The sequence below is a fragment of the Peromyscus eremicus genome, chromosome 12 (assembly GCF_949786415.1).
Source record: "Peromyscus eremicus chromosome 12, PerEre_H2_v1, whole genome shotgun sequence".
Lineage (NCBI taxonomy): Eukaryota > Metazoa > Chordata > Mammalia > Rodentia > Cricetidae > Peromyscus > Peromyscus eremicus.
Window position 1 is genome coordinate 33,883,786 of NC_081428.1, and position 18,088 is coordinate 33,901,873.

Consider the following 18,088-nt stretch of genomic DNA (forward strand, 5'->3'; position numbering starts at 1 on the left):
AGTCTGGAAGATGATGTCACACAGGTAGTCAAGGAAAAAAAAATAAAAAGATGAGACATCAGCAGAACAAAGAAATCTGGGCCTGTTTATTCTGAGCTTGAGTCCACTAATGCAGACTAGAACCTGGTTTTTACCTTGGCTCCAGTTTCTCTAGTGACTTACAGAACAAAAGTTGTGTCCTTGTAGGAAAAGTAAACCCATGCTTTGGCCAAAAGCTAGAAACCTGCAAGACAAGTCAACCGAAAAGCAGCAGCTGTGGGCCCAGCTGTTGTCCTGTGCAATCAGGATCAGCCCGTGTGACAGCGAGTGTAAGTTGGAAGGAACAGTGGGAACAGTGACTGGACTCAGTACTGTTCTGAGTGTAAAAGCAATATGGCTGCTGTTTCAAACTGGCCTTTCAGCACTGATGAGAAAAGCTCTTGACAAAGGGGATGTGCTTTTAAATTCTGCTCCACAAAATAATAATGTTGCCATTCAGTGTATTATCATCCAATTTTCATTGTATTTCCTCCTCATAAATTTGCTACTTCAGAGATGGATATCCTTTACACACACACACACACACACACACACACACACACACACACACACACAGAGAGAGAGAGAGAGAGAGAGAGAGAGAGAGAGAGAGAGAGAGAGAGCGCCTGGAAGAGTTTCAGACTCTAGAAAGGGATTCATCCTTGAAAGCTAACAAGTGATGCCCTATAAAGCCTCTTTTCAGGTAGGGAGCTCAATTTCTCCGGGCAGGGTAGAGAAATCTCTTTTCATTCTTCCAGTATTTGCCAGGAAACTCCCCCTTTCTCTTTGAGTTTCTATATCCAAACTATCTTGGACCCCTATGTCAGAGGTTACCATGGACAGTGATTATTATTTTTTTTTGTCTGTGTTCAGATGACAGAGGGTAAGAATAATAGTCTCCATTTTCTCTGTCTTATCCAATCATCAGGATGATGCTTCCTTTCACACCCTGACATGTTTTGCTATCAGACTCCTTTAGCAACAAAAATACCCACTTATTTGCATAGCAGTCAGTTTATAACCTGGAGTCACATAATGACGTTTTGGTCACTCACACATTGCCTATGCAAGCATGGTTCCCTAGGGTTGTAATGGAACTGCAGAGTTCTTGTTACCTAGTGATGGAGTCGCCATCATACTGTTGCCTACCAGTGGTGGTGATGACCTGAATGAAAATTATATACCAATTGATGTAGGGAAAACAGGCCATCAAGGAAACCTACTCTGGCCCTGAACCCAAAGCCAGTGAAAGAAACACATCCTGGAAAGCACAGCCATCTCTGCCCATGACCATCAAAACCAGCCAATCCCTGAGCAGGAAAACTAACTAATCCCTGAGCAGAAAATCTCTCTGGAGAAAGTCTGCCCCTGTGAAGCCCTACATAAACCCCTCTGCCTGTTCAGTGGTGGGTTGTTCTTTCCCACCCTGGCAGAGGCAGCCACTCTCCTGGACTCTTCTTTCCCAAATAAATCTCTTTCTCAAAAGAGTCTTGGGTGAAGATCTTCATTCGCTGGCACAGAACCGAAGAACCTTGCTGAGACGTCCCTTTAGGGGACTGAGCAAGGTGGAGCAGAAAAAAGTAACAACATTTCCTGGAGCCAGAGGAGACTGCTACATATCTGCAGGGGTTTGCCCTTTAGTAGAGAGAAGCTGAAGAAGCAACATCTTGGGCTGGAGAGGAGAAGGAGCAGAGCTCTGCTGGGAAGCCCATTAAAAGTGTGAGGGCAGAGGAAAGCTCAGCTGTAATGGCTCTCTCCAGGAGAGGAGCAGGATTGCTCTGTCCTGTGGGTAGACCATCTCCCATCGCACCCCAGCTTCAGGTGTAGCTTGACAAGTCAGGATACCTTTCCCTCCAGAGCTCCAACACTCACTTACAATTGGGTGAAAGTATATCACATACAATTATGAATAGCACATAGTAATCATGATGGCAAATTATTATGTTTTGGGTTTATGTATTCACTCTAATGTGCATCTTGTCATTATTTTAGGGTATGGCCTTTCTACTCATTAAAGAATATATTGTAAAACAGCATGCCATATTGTTCTGGGAAGACCTTGCATGTCTCGTGTTCACAACATCTCTTTTAAATTAATTTTTGAAATTTTAATTTTAAATTTAGTTTTAGGAATGTTTTGCCTGCATGCAAGTCTGTGGACTGCTTGTATACCTGGTGCTCTCAGAAGCCAGAAGAAAACATCAGATTCCTTGGAACTCGAATTACAGATGGTTAGGAATTGCCATGTGGGCGCTGCTAATCAAACCTGGGTCTTCTGGAAAAGCAGCCAGGGCTCTCAACTGCTGAGTTATCTTTCCAGCCCATTAAGTTAGCTACATCTTTTGATTTCTGTAGCTGGAGTTTTCTCCAGTCCTGCCCAGCACCACGGACCCTGCAACCACTTATAAAAAATAATCACTCAGAAGCTCATATTAATTAAACTGCTGGGCCATTAGCTCAGGCCTACCACTCTCTAGCTCTTACACTTAACTCAACCCATTTCTGTTAATCTATATGTCGCCACGTGTTCCATGGCTTTACTTGTTGCCTTTACATGTTGCTCCCTGGACAGCAGGCTGGCGTCTCTCCTGGCTTCCACCTCCCTGCCTCTCTTCTCTGTTTGTCCCGCCTATCCTATACTTCCTGCCTGGCTACTGGCCAATCAGTGTTTTATTTATCAATCAATCATAGTAACATATATTCATAACATACAGGACATCCCACAGCAGATTTCTTTGAGAGTCTACACTAAATTACTGACCTGTATCATCTAAGTTTGAGTGCGTACATGATGTCTATACATGCTGCTGTGGTGTAAGTGTGCATTGCGGAGAATGTGTCCACTGTCAGGAAATAAACACTTGTACTTTCAGAGATGTCATTATAGGCCACCTTACTAGTTTCTCATAGCAACGTCCCAGTCTCATATGAGGAAACTAGTTCTATTTCCTGGGCATCCAAACTTGGTGCTAATGTAATTGAATTTAAATTTATCCTAGATGTGATAGGATAAGCCTGTATTCACAGTGTATAATTTATATCCTAGTCAGTGATGGTAATCAGGGATTTGGGTAAGGCTGATGAGGGAAGAAAGTATTGGGAAAACAACTGCCATATATTGCTGAAATTTGAAAAAGCACCTTTTCTGTAGTAGAGTATTTGGGCGAAATGTTAATAGTAATTAGTTGAGCTAGAGATTCTCCCATTTGTCTAGCCTTCTTCCCTTTCTGGTGTTCCCTAACCTATTGAAGTTAATAAAATGCTAGAAAGAAAATCCTATAAGGTTAGTCACTTTTAAAATGATGAGTTGTAATGATATAAGAATTAGAGTTCTCCCCGTGTGAAATTCTTTTGGCCTCTAATTGTCCAACGGTTCAGAAGCTGTGTTATCTTGTCAAGTGTAATCTGTTTCCACATTACCTGCCATTTTGGGTGTTTTGACACTAGGCTGTCATGGACATCAGATGAGGGATGTACACCGAGAAAGGGAGCTGAAATACTGGTGAAAACTCAGTGTCAGGAAGTGCCTACATGATGAGGTCTATCCGGGAATGCCCGCATCTCCACTGTCTCTGGACAGAGGGTTACAGCATGCACAGATGTGCATGACCTTCAGCGAGGAAGCAGAATAAGCCATTAAAGTGGAAGATGGAAAAGCAAGGATCAAAGACAGCTTTTGTTCTGAGCTACTCACCTGCCTTAGCCAGGAGAGGATGCTGAGGTGATGCAGCAGTTTCTCCAGTGAAGCCGAGTTGGAACCTGCGGGTGGAGTTAAGCAGCATGGTCAGAGGAAATTAGAATAGGAACTAGGGTTGGAAAAAACAGATGGGAAGGAAACTTCTCAGTCAGTTTCAACTTTCGGAAGAGATGAGTGAGAACAGCATGGTGTGAGTAAGTGGTCACAGGCAATACAGACTGGACCCTCTCACCCTCTCTGTCCCCCTTCTGTCTTTTCAACATTTGTATTGCATTGGTTGTCCTTTTGAAAAATCTCTCTTCCCTTCCCACCTAGCCTCAGGTTTTGGAGAGTTGGCCGCAAAGCGGTCAAACCACAGAGAGGAGAATTTGGGGGTGAGTAATTGAAAAGCCTGCTTGCTTATTAGGCAATAAATTATGTCCTGGGATAGATGCCAGGAAGGACTACTGCATATTGACCTCTGAACAAAAGAATGTATTATCGAGCAGTCTTTGTATGAAATCTTAACTAATGAGGAGCATGGCAAAGCGCTGCCGTGAGGCAGCTTTGGCACAGGGTTTCAGGGAGGAGGGGGGCTGGGAGGCTGGCTCCCCCTGACAGCTGTCTGGCAGAGAAACCCTGTGTGGAACCTCTAGCTAATCACAAGCCTGTCCAGACCACTTCTCACTACGGTGGCTCATCCTCCACTGAATTGTGATGCAGATTAGGAGAAGAGCTGCCATGTTTAAAAGGGTTCTGTCAAACGTAGTGGCAGTTGCCTGCACTGTGAGTGTTCCTAAAGCTGAATATGAAATTTTGTATCAAATATTGTGCTATAATTAGAGGGCTAACTGTTGAACTGAATGGCAAATGTGCCTCTCTTTCTGATAGAAGAGCACAGACCAAGATTATTTACATTACTTTGTTAGAGAGCACAGAGGGAGAAGAAGAGAAATACTAAATTAAAACTGTATATATATATATATATATATATATATGCATATATATATTAGCTGAAATGATTCATTGGTGTCTGTGCTTAAAACAAAATCAGGAAAGTAATCTCATAAAGGGAAAGCTCATTAATTATGAGTGCATTTGATAATCTTAATACATAGCTACAGAGCAGTTGATAATGCTGAATCTCATTCAAACACTTAAGCTACCTTTAGATATGATTGTTTCACATTTAAGCTACCTTTAGATATGATTGTTTCAGTTTTAGAAAGAAGAAAGGAAGAATTAACTTTTTTAAGACAGTAGTTCCCAGCTGGGGGCAGCTTTTCATCCATCGAGAAGTTTGGTAATATTTGTAGATATATCAGCTTGTCCCAGATGGAAAGGGAGAGGTTGCATCAGTTAAATAAAGGTAAAGATTGCTGCTAATCATTTGAGAACCCACACACAGCGCCCACAATTACTTACTGAATTTCCATACTGCCAAAGGTTGGAAACTTTCTGTCAAGTAGCTCTATGCATAATAGAATCAAGACTGGAGTGGTAGAAATTAGGGTAGAGTTCAGGATTCTCAATCCTTAAATGTTGTGCTTGTTGGCATAGGGACCTATCTCTCTGCTTCAGGTGCCTCTAAGGCAGGAAAAACATTTACACGAGAGGAAGGTGTTTGTTCCTTGTTATTCGCTGTACCATTCAGTAGGGAATGAGTTTGAACTGAAATCTAGGAAGCCAGCACATCTATTGGAATGAAAAGGGAAGCTGGTTTTGAAGTCATTGGAAGGTTGTTGTCTGTGTGTATTGTGGGGCAAGGGTTGACATTGGTTAGTAGGGTCTCAGAAAGGCTTAGTTGAAGTTTCCTCTTAGATTAAAACCTTCCACTTGGGAGGGGAACTTCTTAAGAAAGAGAATGTGAAGAGGAAAGTGAACCAAAGGGATTGTTTAAGACAGAATGTTTCCAGGGAAGTGAAACAAAAGGACGTCCTGAGGTAGACGGAAACACTCCATTCTGCAGGGAATCTCATTAAGATAGGAAGTGAACAACTCAAAAGAGCTTCAGGAAGTCCCTGGAACAGACCAAATTCACTAGGCCTCTACCTCCCCATGAATGTAGAAGGGCTGAAGCCTGTTGAACGACACTCTCAGACAGGCTGAGCTGCCTAGAAAAGGTTCAGACAGAGCAGCCTGGGGGAAACGAAGACTAGCTGAAGTGCTTGGAAGAGGCTCAGGTCAACCGAACCCCCTGGGATGGACACCATCCAGCTGTTGAAGCGCCCCAAAGTTGTGCAGTGTGCTCTGGGCTCCCAGGTTTTGTGAACTGTCACCCATGCTAGGGTAGGCTTTGGTGGCACAGCTGCCTTTAAGTCATTTATGCTCCTGTAAGTAACTGCTCATCTATATTCCTGCATTACCTAAAATAAAACTCACTGGTTCACCAAGTTAGACTTTGGTGATAGGCATACTCTGGTCCGTTATCAGGTCCCTGTGTGAGTAGACAGTTATGTCTCCCCAGGAACTGGTTCACACAGCACCATGCCTCTGTTCTTTTCATTCAACCAGGATGGGCCTTGGGGAGTATCTGGCTGGGGATCAACTCAGTGGTAGATTGCTTGTCTAACATGTTGCGGTGGTTGCAGGGTGGTGGTCTTGAGTTCAATGCCCAGGAGTGAGGGGGCTTGCAGCTCCACTTTTTTTTTTTTGCTGCAACTTTATGTTGAATTTTAACGTGCATTACAGAGGATGCGCAACCTAGAGAAGATTCCAAGGAACAAAACTGGAGTTTTAACCACTTAATATTACGTAAGACAATGTTAACACTGTGTTCATTAATGCCTCTTAGATCCCTTATCATTGCCTTTCCATGGACCCAGCTACTTAGTACAGTGACTGACAAATTGCACCTGGCTACTAAAGGAAAGGGAGAAACCAAAAAAAGTGTGTCACCTTTCCATCGCAGAACGCCCAAGACATCAGCTAAATGGAGGATAGCTTTTTTTCTGTCCTGTGTTGGCTTACAGGCTCATCAGATGTTTTAGTTCATAGTCATTTGGATTCATTGATTTTGATTCTGCGGCAGGGTAGCAGCTTACAATGGTGGCCACGTGGTCAGGAGAACATGTCTGTCAGGAACAAGAGATAAATGACAGATCCAGGTTCCCAATATCTCTCTCTCAAGGCTCTAAATAATCTAATTTCCTTTCACCAGCTCCTGCCTCCTATAGGTTCCACGCCCTCCTAGCAGCTCCTATTGGCTGCAGGCTAACTTTCAGCTCATGGGCTTCTGGGAGACATTCCAGATGCAAACTATTTAAGAAGGCAGGAAGGAAGAACTGGAGGTGTGTGGAGGGATGGCTTGTTTTTCTATGTCCTTGAATCTGAGGACTTTGGAAACTGCCTTAGCCAAGCAATGCATTGCAAGTACATCGTCATGCACAGAAAACACATTAGGTTGCATCCTAGCAGGTTGAGGGGATTCCATCACTTCAGATGTTTCTTATTTTTAGAGAGACCGAATTTCCATGGTATTCATTTAGAAATCAAAAGGACTAGCTGTATGCTGGGCACTGGATAGGGTTTGGGAATATTGGAATCTCAAAAAGGGCATATTTCAAGTCAGAGTTCTTGTATCAGCAGTTGGTTGCTGTTGGAACAATTGATTGCTTGGCAAATAACATTTCTTGTTGGGTGAAAATTTTTTAACGATCTCTAGCTTAAGAATTTTTTTTTATCAGAAGTTACTTTCTTGAGGTTATTTTGATAATTCAGTTTAAAAAGTAAACAAAAGTTTCTTTCATCTACCCATGAGCATTTTAAAATAATTATTTTATCATTCTCTTTTAAATGGGAGAAATTCTAGCAAGAAATAGGGAAAATGAGAGGTAGTTGGTGTGCTTTGAATGAGAAATGTCACCCAAGAACTTGGACACATGGTCACCACTCGGTGGCTTTGTCTGGGGCAATGCTGCAACCTTGCTAGAGAAAGTATCTCACTAGGCGTGGACTTTGAGAGGTTTTCGCCTCACCCTACTCCTGGCATTCTTTTTCAGTTTCCTGTGTGTGGGTGAGAATGTGATCTCTCACCTTCTGCTTCAGGATAGGTGACTTGCACTACAGACAAGGGTGAAAATGGGGTGGGTTTCTTGTGTGTGTGTGTGTGTGTGTGTGTGTGTGTGTGTGTGTATAAAGCAAGCTTAACAGCTTGAATCAGCTGCCCCAAGCAGATTTTTGTCTCTTTTTTTTGTACCTGTGTAACCCTTAAAAAAAAGAGGTTTGGCTCATTTCTGTGTAGAAAGCTATGCATTTTTTTTTTTTTTTTTTTTTTTTTTTTGGTCTTTGGAGACAGGGTTTCTCTGTGTAGCTTTGCGTCTTTCCTGGAACTCACTTCGGAGACCAGGCTGGCCTTGAACTCACAGAGATCTGCCTGCCTCTGCCTCCCAAGTGCTGGGATTAAAGGTGTGTGCCACCACTGCCTGGCTTTTTTTTTTCTTGGTTCTATGCATTCTTATATAGTGCCATATTTCAGCATCCATTCATTCAGAAGGGTGGATATATTAAAATGTGTTCTGTGGACTCCTGGGACCCTAAAATGCTTTCAAAGGGTTTGGAGGATCAAATCTTTCTTTTTAAGAACACCAAGGATCTTACTTTGTGTTTTCATTCTTGTTCTCACACCAGGGTCCAGAAGAACTGTTCACCGGCTGCATGATGTCATTTCAGTACCTGAATTTCAGCTTCTGAATTCATGTGTGCACACCGTCTCTACCCTAGCTTTGTGTTGCTGTTATACTCCACCCAAGTTCCTTGAGTTTTGAGCAATAGTTTTAGGAATGTGGAATGATCGACTCATTTTGAGTAGGTGCTTCTAAAACAGGCTAGGATTTCTCACAAGTTGAGTTTCCTTAAGACCTTTTGTTTCCTTTCCTGCAAGTTTTCCTTTCCTTATTTCAGTGTGCAGAGGCATAGATCCTGTACATAAATGGGGGAAAAAAATCTGGCTAGAATGTTTTATGGCATCCAAACACTTAAATCTAAAATGAAATTACCAGATTTTTATCAATGTTATTCTTTTGCATCTTTTGTTTGGAGGAGAGTTTGTCTGTGTGGTCCTACCCATCTTAGGAACTCACTTTGTAGACCACGCTGGCCTCAAACTCAGAGATTTGCCTGCCTCTGCCTCCTGAGGGCTGGGATTAAAGGCATGCGCTATCATTGCCGGCTTCTTTTGTATATTTGATCCGTTTATACCAAAGAATACCACAAGGAACTAGTTAAAAGAATGATAAATACATTTGGCTATTTACAGGAAGGCCACAGAAGTCCCAGTCAGGGGTGAATAATACTTACATTTCTTACTAAGACTTGTGAAACTCTGAGAAAGATGTGAAGTCTATGAATTTCAATAAGACAGGAGTAGCCCAAGCAAAAGGGACTTAAAATGACCTCACTTTTAATGAATCTCTGCTAACTATGTATTGCACACCTAGCTTTTCCTAAGCAGTCTAGAAAGCTCTGGAACCCGAATTACACTCTTGTTTACCATAAAAACAAACATGCATGGAAAAAATCATCTAAGGAATTCATATCTAAAAACATCTTTATTTAAAAGAGCCCACACAATTGAATTTTCATGAGTTGCATAGGTAATTAAGACTACCCACCTGCCTTTTTTTTGGAATAATTTAGATGATAGATCTCTACTCTCCTTGGGAGGAACTAAAGTTTCCTACATGAGGGGGCAATAATTTATTCAGAAAGAGATGTCTGCACAACAAATCCACCATAATTATAGAAATAATTACTTTTCCCAAGAAGTGGTGGACTTATTTGGTATCATTCTCTCTGTGTGGAATACGGACAGCTTGTTCTGTGCAATTGCAGTCTCATATTTATTTTTTGGCCAACTTCACACTTTCTTTTTTCAAAAGAGAAAACTGAAAGTGCATGATTATGTTATTGTATACGTGAAAGGTAAATTGACTACAAAGAGTGACATGAAATCAGAAAAGATGCTTTTCTCTGTCTTCTTATTTTTAAAATTACCTTTGTTTTTAGGGTATAGAATTCAAAGAATTCAAGTGATCATATCCCTAAGTTCTTGACATGTTATTATCATCACTTTTTAAAAACCCCTTGTTTGGTTTAATTGTTGCTTTTCTCTTTAATGTAGATTCTCTTCAGGATTTCTCACCTCTCTAACCCACTCTAGCATCTTTGGGGTTAATTAAAGTCCTTGTAATATTGCATGTTGCTTTATGTAAGGATTATTTTTAATTTACTTTAATGATACTTTGTTTTAAAGCTCACTTTATGTTTTACCCTTTTTACTCAATTGCTTTAAGCATTCTACTCATGTTTCAATAAAATATGTGTATTGCCTCCAACTGCTGCAAAGAACTCCATAGAATGCACCTGATTTGTGTTAGCTGTTTGCTTCTTTAACAGTGAGCATCAAACCCAGTATCTCATGGGTAGGTGTCACAGCTCCAGAGGCCTCGGAGAATGGAGCTGATAATTGAGGTGGACTAGAGTCTCCTCAACGGCAAACTTTATTCAGATCCTCAGACAGTTTATACTCTGAGTGTTAATAGAGGTCATATGAGTAAAGTTCTCATGAGTTCAAGCTACAATCACAAAGGCAAGCCACATGTGGCAAAAACAGAAAATCAGCTCACTTTTATCCTGCTACACCTGGGAGGAGCCCAAAAGCACATTCCAAGAACAATTCCATGTCTTGAAGAGAATGAAGTTACAAGATTCTTGTCTTGTTTTCGTGGAGTGTTCTCACAAACACTCAGATTTCTTCCCACATGAGTCCATTCCGGGACTGTGTTCCAACAGGTAAGTATTTTGTACTTTGTTTCAGAATCTAAAATGGCTGACCATAAAATTTTTTGCTGTTTCATTTACTTTGTGTCCCTGGCATTCAGATGAGTACCTAACACACAGCAGGAATTTGAGAATTTTTTTTTTCTTGAATCAACAAACACTGGTTTCTTTTTGGCTAATGTATTAAAACTGCTTCAGTGTTAACTTAGAGAATCCTGTGGTCCATGTCCTAAATTAGCTTTTCTTGTTTTATACAGACAGACTCGCAGTACATTGAAATGCATTTAGCACATCTAATTTGCTGAGCATCAAGGATGTAGCAAAGCTGCACACTGTAGAGTATTTACTGTCCTCTCTTTCAAGTAGGTGAATTAGGGCTGTGGAGCTGCTGACTGACATCAGGACATTTCTGGGTGTTTGGTATCCTGGAAAAGAGTAAAATCCAATGGTTCCTCCTGAATGTGTATTGCTTTCATATCATTGTAAATGTAACAAATCATAAATAGAACCTCTGTATGGAATCCATAGTTACAATAGCCAATACTTTATTATAGAAGCACCAGTAACAATTGCCGTTTTCCTCTTTCCCTGCTTTTCTGGCTTATTGTGAACAAAGATACTTCAGTGAGCCTTTATTTTTGTCACTTGTTACTCTGCCATTGGTATTTAGTGGCATGTGAATTTCAGAGATGACCAATAGTGATGGCAAGACAGGTGACTTAGGTATTGGGTGGGAGCATCCTAATTTCTCCATCAGTCATGAGATAAAACCATTGGCTCCTCAACAATCATGCCCCACCTTCTCTCACTGCCTGTTTTCTAGCCTACTACCTCCCACAATGCATAAGTCCTGGAACAGCCTCAGATGGAGGAGAGTGAACACTGATTTACTGTCCCCAAGAATATCATGTTTTTCTCCATACTTTAGAACACAATTTTAAATCATCGCCCTATGAAGATTGTGTATGCTTTGTAGAACCAGCAGCAAAGAAGACATTCACAAGATGCTTATAAGAGAGATTTTCCTGTTGCTTTCAAATATTAAAAAAATTCAAATGCCAAAAAGATTTTATTGTTCAAAGTACCATCAGCTGAATTATTCCCAAGGCTTTGGCTGTAGGAATATGTCTGGATTTATGCAGTGGGAGAGACTGCTTCAATTTCTGGCTCGAACCTGATCGATGCAGTAAGTACTCAACACGGCAGAACATAATCTTCACCTCTCCCACTGTGCTCTAATTTATTAAAAGTGAATTCAAGATCTATATTGCTAAGTATCATCACTAGTGTCGGGTTAATTATATAAGCTTCAAAACATGCTAGCAGTCTTCACAGATACATTAGTAGCTGGCATAGAATCTAATAGAAGAAAAATATGCTCACAAGCTGACAATTCCTGGGAGGTAGGAGTACATGGAAAATGTAGTTTCAACACCCATTCTTTACTTGAAACACTAATTGGTTTGTAGTTTGATCACAGGAATTGATATTGTTGACCTCATTAACTTCAGTGTATCATGACAGGCTAAAAATTTGGAGGAAAAATAAATGCATAAAATAAGAATCAGGCTTTGCAAATATTCTGTTTTCTTGAAAGCTCAATTAGGAGAGAAATGTCAATTTTATTGCACAAGCTTTTTTAGGAACTAGTTTTGCTGCAAGCCTACATTCACTTTGAAGTCTTGTACCTGACAGTTTTTCCACATAGTTTTTTTTTTTTAATGCTATGAGATTTGGGTATCTTTTTCTTTATTATTTTTATTCTTCATAATTTTATTTTGTTTTAGTTGTTGACTAGGTTTGGGGATCAGGTAAAGATGTCCATTATGTTGATATTGTTTGGAGAGACTGTATGTGTGTAATACTATGCAAAATGTTAATAGTAATTTGTTATTTTTTTCTCTTCTCTTTCTTACTTTATGTGTAACTGATATAAAAGACCATTTTTTCTTCTTTTTGTTTACTGTCATTTTATTTGAATTACATTTTTTGCTCTTAGTGAAAGTTTAGAGAAGAAAAGAAAGTCCTATTTCCTGTAATCATTGACTAGGATATAGGCATTTCATAGAATGATACATCAGAGTATATTTTTGATTTTGGAGTTGCTATATATTGGTCTCAGACTCTGGGAGGCACCTCATTCCTCTGTAGAGATCCATCTATGTAGTTTCTTTGTGTCCCACCCGGTCCTGCAGCACCTCAGTCCCAAGTAAACACACTGAGGCTTTTATTAATTACAAACTGTATGGCCTATGGCTCAGGCTTCTTGCTAGCTAGCTCTTTCATCTTAAATTAATCCATTTCTATTGATCTATATGTTGCCACATGGTGGTGTTACTGGTCTGCTGGTATCTTGTTGCTCCTTGTGCGGCAAGCTGCTGTCTCCTCTTCCTGCCTGTCTCTTTCTTGTCTCTCTGCTTGGATTTCCTACCTGCCTCTAAGCTACCTTGCCATAGGCCAAAGGAGCTTATTTATTAACCAATGGGAACTGTTGTTGGCTGTTTTTGCTCTTTTTTGGAGGGCCCACCACCCAGCTCCCAAATACATTGCACACAGAGGCTTATTATTACTTATGAATGCCCGGCCTTAGCTTAGCTTTGTTTAGTTTCTAGCCAGCTTTTCTTAACTTAAATTATTCTGGTTACCTTTTGCCTCTGTGCTTTTTCCCCTCCCAGATTTCTCCCTCTATGTATTATCTCAGCCTGAGAGCCCCACCTATCCTTTCCCCTGCCTTGCTAGCTTCTTTATTAGACCATCAGGTGTTTTACACAGGCACATTCACACAGTTTCACAGAGTTAAACAAATGCAACATAAACAAAAGTAACACACCTTAAAATAATATTCTATTACAGGGAACACCATATATTCACAGCATACAGAAAGACATCCCACAGCACTTCCCCTTTTCTGTCTAATCAAAAAGGAAGGTTTTAACTTTAACATAGTAAAATTATACATAATAAAACAGTTATCAAGCAAGAATTACAGTTACAATATCTAGTCTATTTGTATTCGGTAAAATTAAAGAAAATATTGTATCATGTATCTAATATTTGTGAGTTTAAAGTTTTATATCTAATTTATCTTTTATCATAACTAAAGAAAACTATGACTATCTAGTCTTCAACTACATCAAAGGCCCCAGAAGGATATAATATTACCTAAGTAAAGAGGAAATACATGTAAGCAACTTCCAAAATTCTAGAAATGACAGAGACAGCTGGCTGCCTGGACAGTCACCCAAAGTTCCTCTGCAATGTTGGAGCATCCATCTTCAGCCTGCAGGTCTAGAGTCTCTGGCAGACATTTTAGTGAAGCAGGAAATTTCAAGAATTGTCTCACCTATTGGCAAAGCTCATCAGTTGCTTTCCTCTGTGTTCTGCAGAATGTCTGACAGTTTCTTCTGTGACGCAGGAACCTGAAGAACCCTCTTGCCTTGATTTGACTAAGTTCAATGGTCACTTTCCTATGGGTCCTACATGTCCAGTTTATATAGCTTATTGTCAAGCAGTCCAGGAAAGAGCAGCTTCTTGCCCAAGTGGCTAACTTTTGACACAAAGCAAACTCCAAATGGAGTTTCTTTGATGCCCATCATCTTCTTTGAAGTAGATTGGTGCTGCCAGGAGTAGACATGTCTCAATGTCCAGAAAAGTCTATGTTCTTAAAACATTTTAAATGTTATATTCTGTAGGTCTTTGAAGTGTTTGAAGATTATATATTCATCTGAAATATATCTCTGCATATCTATAAAACCTAACTAACATGACTATAAGTTTGACTATTAAGATGACTATTAAGTTGTATTTATTAATTATATATTACATTTTTAAATATGCTACGTAAACATAATGTCCTAAACCAGAGTAGAAATATACACACAGTATAATAAAATTAACTTTAAATTTGTATCAATAAACCCAAATCCATACTAATGTAAAATATCTAAAATTAATAGTTGTTTTTTGTATTAAAGCAAATTCAATAAACTACCCTTTTATCCTATTATTTCTATATCACATCTGCCTCACAGACCTCATACTCCCCTGTATGTACATTAGACTTTTCCTTCTGTAGTCCAGCCCCCTGCCTGTCCCACATAGCTACCAACTCATGGAAGTTTTACATCTACAAGTCCCCTCACCTTAGACCTCTGTGGTCATTGCAAAGAGTGACTATACCTTTCCCCTTTAACACTGACCTCCCCTGTTGCACTTGAAGCCTCTTGAATTGAATATAACTATTTATAGTGCTTGATAGTGGGTGCGAAGATACTCAGTTGGAGAGGTAGTTGTTACTCAAGCATAAGGACCTGAATTTGATCCCAGTATCCAATTTTTAAAAAGCCAGACAATGAATATTTTGCTCTTAATCTACCAATTAAGATAGAAAATTTGTGGTGGTTTGAAAGAAAATGGCCCCAAAAGGGAATGGTACTATTAGGAGATGTGGCCTAGTTGGAGTAGGTGTGGTCTTGTTGGAGGAAATGTGTCACTGTGGAGGTGGGCTTTGAGGTCTCATATATACTCAAGACACTGTCCAGTATCTTAGATCACTTCCTGATGCCTGTGAGTCAAGATATAAGAATTCTCGGCTCCTTCTCCAGCACCATGTCTGCTTGCATGCTGCCTTGCTTCCCACAATGATGATAATGGACTAAACCTCTGAATGGTAAGTAAGCCACCACAATTAAATGTTTTCCTTTATAAGAGTTGCCATGGTCATGATGTCTCTCCATTGCAATAAAAACTCTAAGACAAATTGGTACCAGATCAGTGGGGTATTACTGTGATAGACTGGACCATGTTTTGGGGTGGATTGTGGAAGGACATTTGAACTTTGGGCTAGAAGAACCATTGAGTATTAAGAGCTCAATGGGATGTTCTTTAGGAGCTTGGCAGAACTTGAAAGCAGTGCAGAAGATGGAGGCATGACTTGTGAAATTTCAGAGGGAAGTTTAAAGATTCTGTCGGGTCCATTTATTATTTTGAATTAAGATTCTGTTCTGATTAGCTGGGGCTGAAAAATCAGCTGTGATTAACAAGACATCTGAACTATTTAAGCAAAATTTTGCTTTGCTGGGCTACTTGATGCTGGTCAGCTGGAGCTAAGAAATTAGGAGTGACGAAGAAGAGACCAGCATCATTGAGGTGAAATCTTCTGGGAAGTGTTTCCTGAGAGCACAGAGAAGATACGTTGCAGAAGTGGCCAAGGTTGTACCTTGTGCTGGCAGCTGGGCTTGGTAGTGCTGGCAGCTGGACTTGGTAATGTGTAAGAGCCACCCAGGTGATACTGGTTTTGAAGGCATGAAGGGGTCATAGAGAGCAGGTGAGGCTTCACACTGTGAGAAGCCAGGAGAGGCCATTGAAGGTACAGCCTCAGTGGCAACTGAAGACCCAGGACCTGAAGGGGTCATGCAAAGAAGTTGAGGCTTAGCACCATGAAGAAAGCCTATGAGAGGCTAATGGTGAAAATGCAGCCAAGTTGCAGCAGAAGACCCAGCATTTTGGAGATGCCAGTACCTTGAAATGACCACCAAGAACAGCGGCAGCAGTGGAGTGGAGCTAGCCTGAACCTACAAGACAAACTGTGCTACAGAGCATTGAGATGGAGAAGTGACCCAAGCTCTCTAGAGGAGCTCAGAAGATTTCAAGTGAATCCTAAAGAATTGGACATTGAGTTATTCATATTGTTTGGTTTTGCTTGGTTCAGATTGTGATGGTGCCCTGGTTCTTCCTCTTGAGAAAGCTTTTTGAATTTTAAAGGATCCCTTGGATGAAAGACTTGAACTTTTAAAGGAGATTGGATACTTTAAACAGACTGAAATTTTAATGTATTTGAATGTGTGAAGACTGTGGGACTTTTAAAATTATTTATGATTTTAATGTGAGATCTTGGGGATGAATAAGAAAAGAAGGGTTGTGGCTTAATGGTGATGTGTGTCAAGTTGATAAGGGGTCAGTTGTACTGGTTTTAGGTGTCAACTGGACACAAGCTAGAGTCATCAGAGAGGAAGGATCCTCTGTTGAGGAAATGCCTCCATGAGATCCAGCTGTAAGGCATTTTCTTAGTGATCAATGAGGGAAGGATGTGTGTGTCTGTGCACTATTTGCATGCTTGGTGCCTAAGGAGGCTAGAAGAGGATGTGGGGTCCCCTTGAAATGGAGTTACAAAGAGTTGTAACTGGCCGTGTGTGTGTTGAGAATCGACTGAATCCTCTGAAACAAAAAGCATTGCTCTTAACCACCTTAGTCATCTCTCCAGTCCCAGAAATTAATTTTCAGAGCTTTTGTTTTCCATCATGAATGTAGAAAGAGCCATTTGAAATTTAAGAGCAAAGTTTATAATAGATAGCTGACTAAACAGGACTTCCAGAATTCCTTATCGACCAGGGCTAGAAGACAGTTTCTTGTGAAATGCTGATGTAGGTTTTCAGATATATTTCTAGAGATCTCAGAACTTCTTGGAGGAAGAAGTTAAACTCTGTATAGCCTGATGGTCTTCAAAGATTTGGCAAGAAAGTAGAAAAGTTGTGTTTTCAAATCAATCCCCACTAAAGGTACAAAAGCAGAGCTGTAGCAGGAGTGAATGGTGTGGATGGCCTCTCCTGTTGCTTCCTCCCTTTCCCACAACAATCCATGAGAGCTGTCTATCTGGCTGCTAGGTCCTGTAAAAGCAGCAATGGCGGTGCTTGAACAACTACATCAGAGAGGGACATCTGGGGCATGTAGTAGCTATCTCATTAAGGTGGCAGTTTCTCCTATGGTTTTACCTTGTACACAGGTGTGTATATATATTTTTTGTATCTTCCCAATTCAGCTTCAGGTTGTAAAACAGGATTTTAATGCTTTGGAGATCAGAAGGTCTTGTCTGAAGAAGGAGACTATTGCTACTCACATCAAAAGTTATTATGGACATTATCAGTCACTGATAAAGCTGTTGTAAAGGCGAGTCCTGACCATCTATTGTGCTGTGTCATAAGATGTCCACATACAGGCATGTCCCAAAGAGAGTCTCCAGCATTGGTATGGCTCTACTGATCATTCCATTTATTTCATAGAAGGCTAACATGGCTACTTCTATCCACACAGTACCGAGTAAGCAGCTGGATGCAAATAACCTTCTTCATTCCTCTTCTTCCTCCCTTAAATTCCCCAGCACTAACTTGCAGTTCACCTCTACAGCCAGGGGTTTTATTGCCACTTTGCTCTGTGCTGTGCCAGGATCTCATACAGCCTAGGCTAGTTCAATATGTAGATGAGGATGACATCAGACTTTTAAACCTTCTGCCTACACCTCCCAGGTGCTGGGATTCTAGGCTTGTCCCATTACACCATACTGGGTTTTGCTGTGCTGAAGAACAAACCCAAGGCTTCCTGCATCCTAAGCAAGCACTCTGCCAACTGAGCTGCATTCTCAGCCTTAGGCAACGGTTTTAAAACCATCATTATAGTTAAGTGAAGTCACATAGTTGGGCTCTAACCCAGTCTGACTGGTGTCCCTGTAAGTAAGAGAGACATTAGGGAAATGCTTGCAGATAGAAGAGGCCCTGACAGGGGGTTCACAGGAAAACAAACCTGTAAGCACCTTGATTTTGGACTTCTGGGATTGGGAAC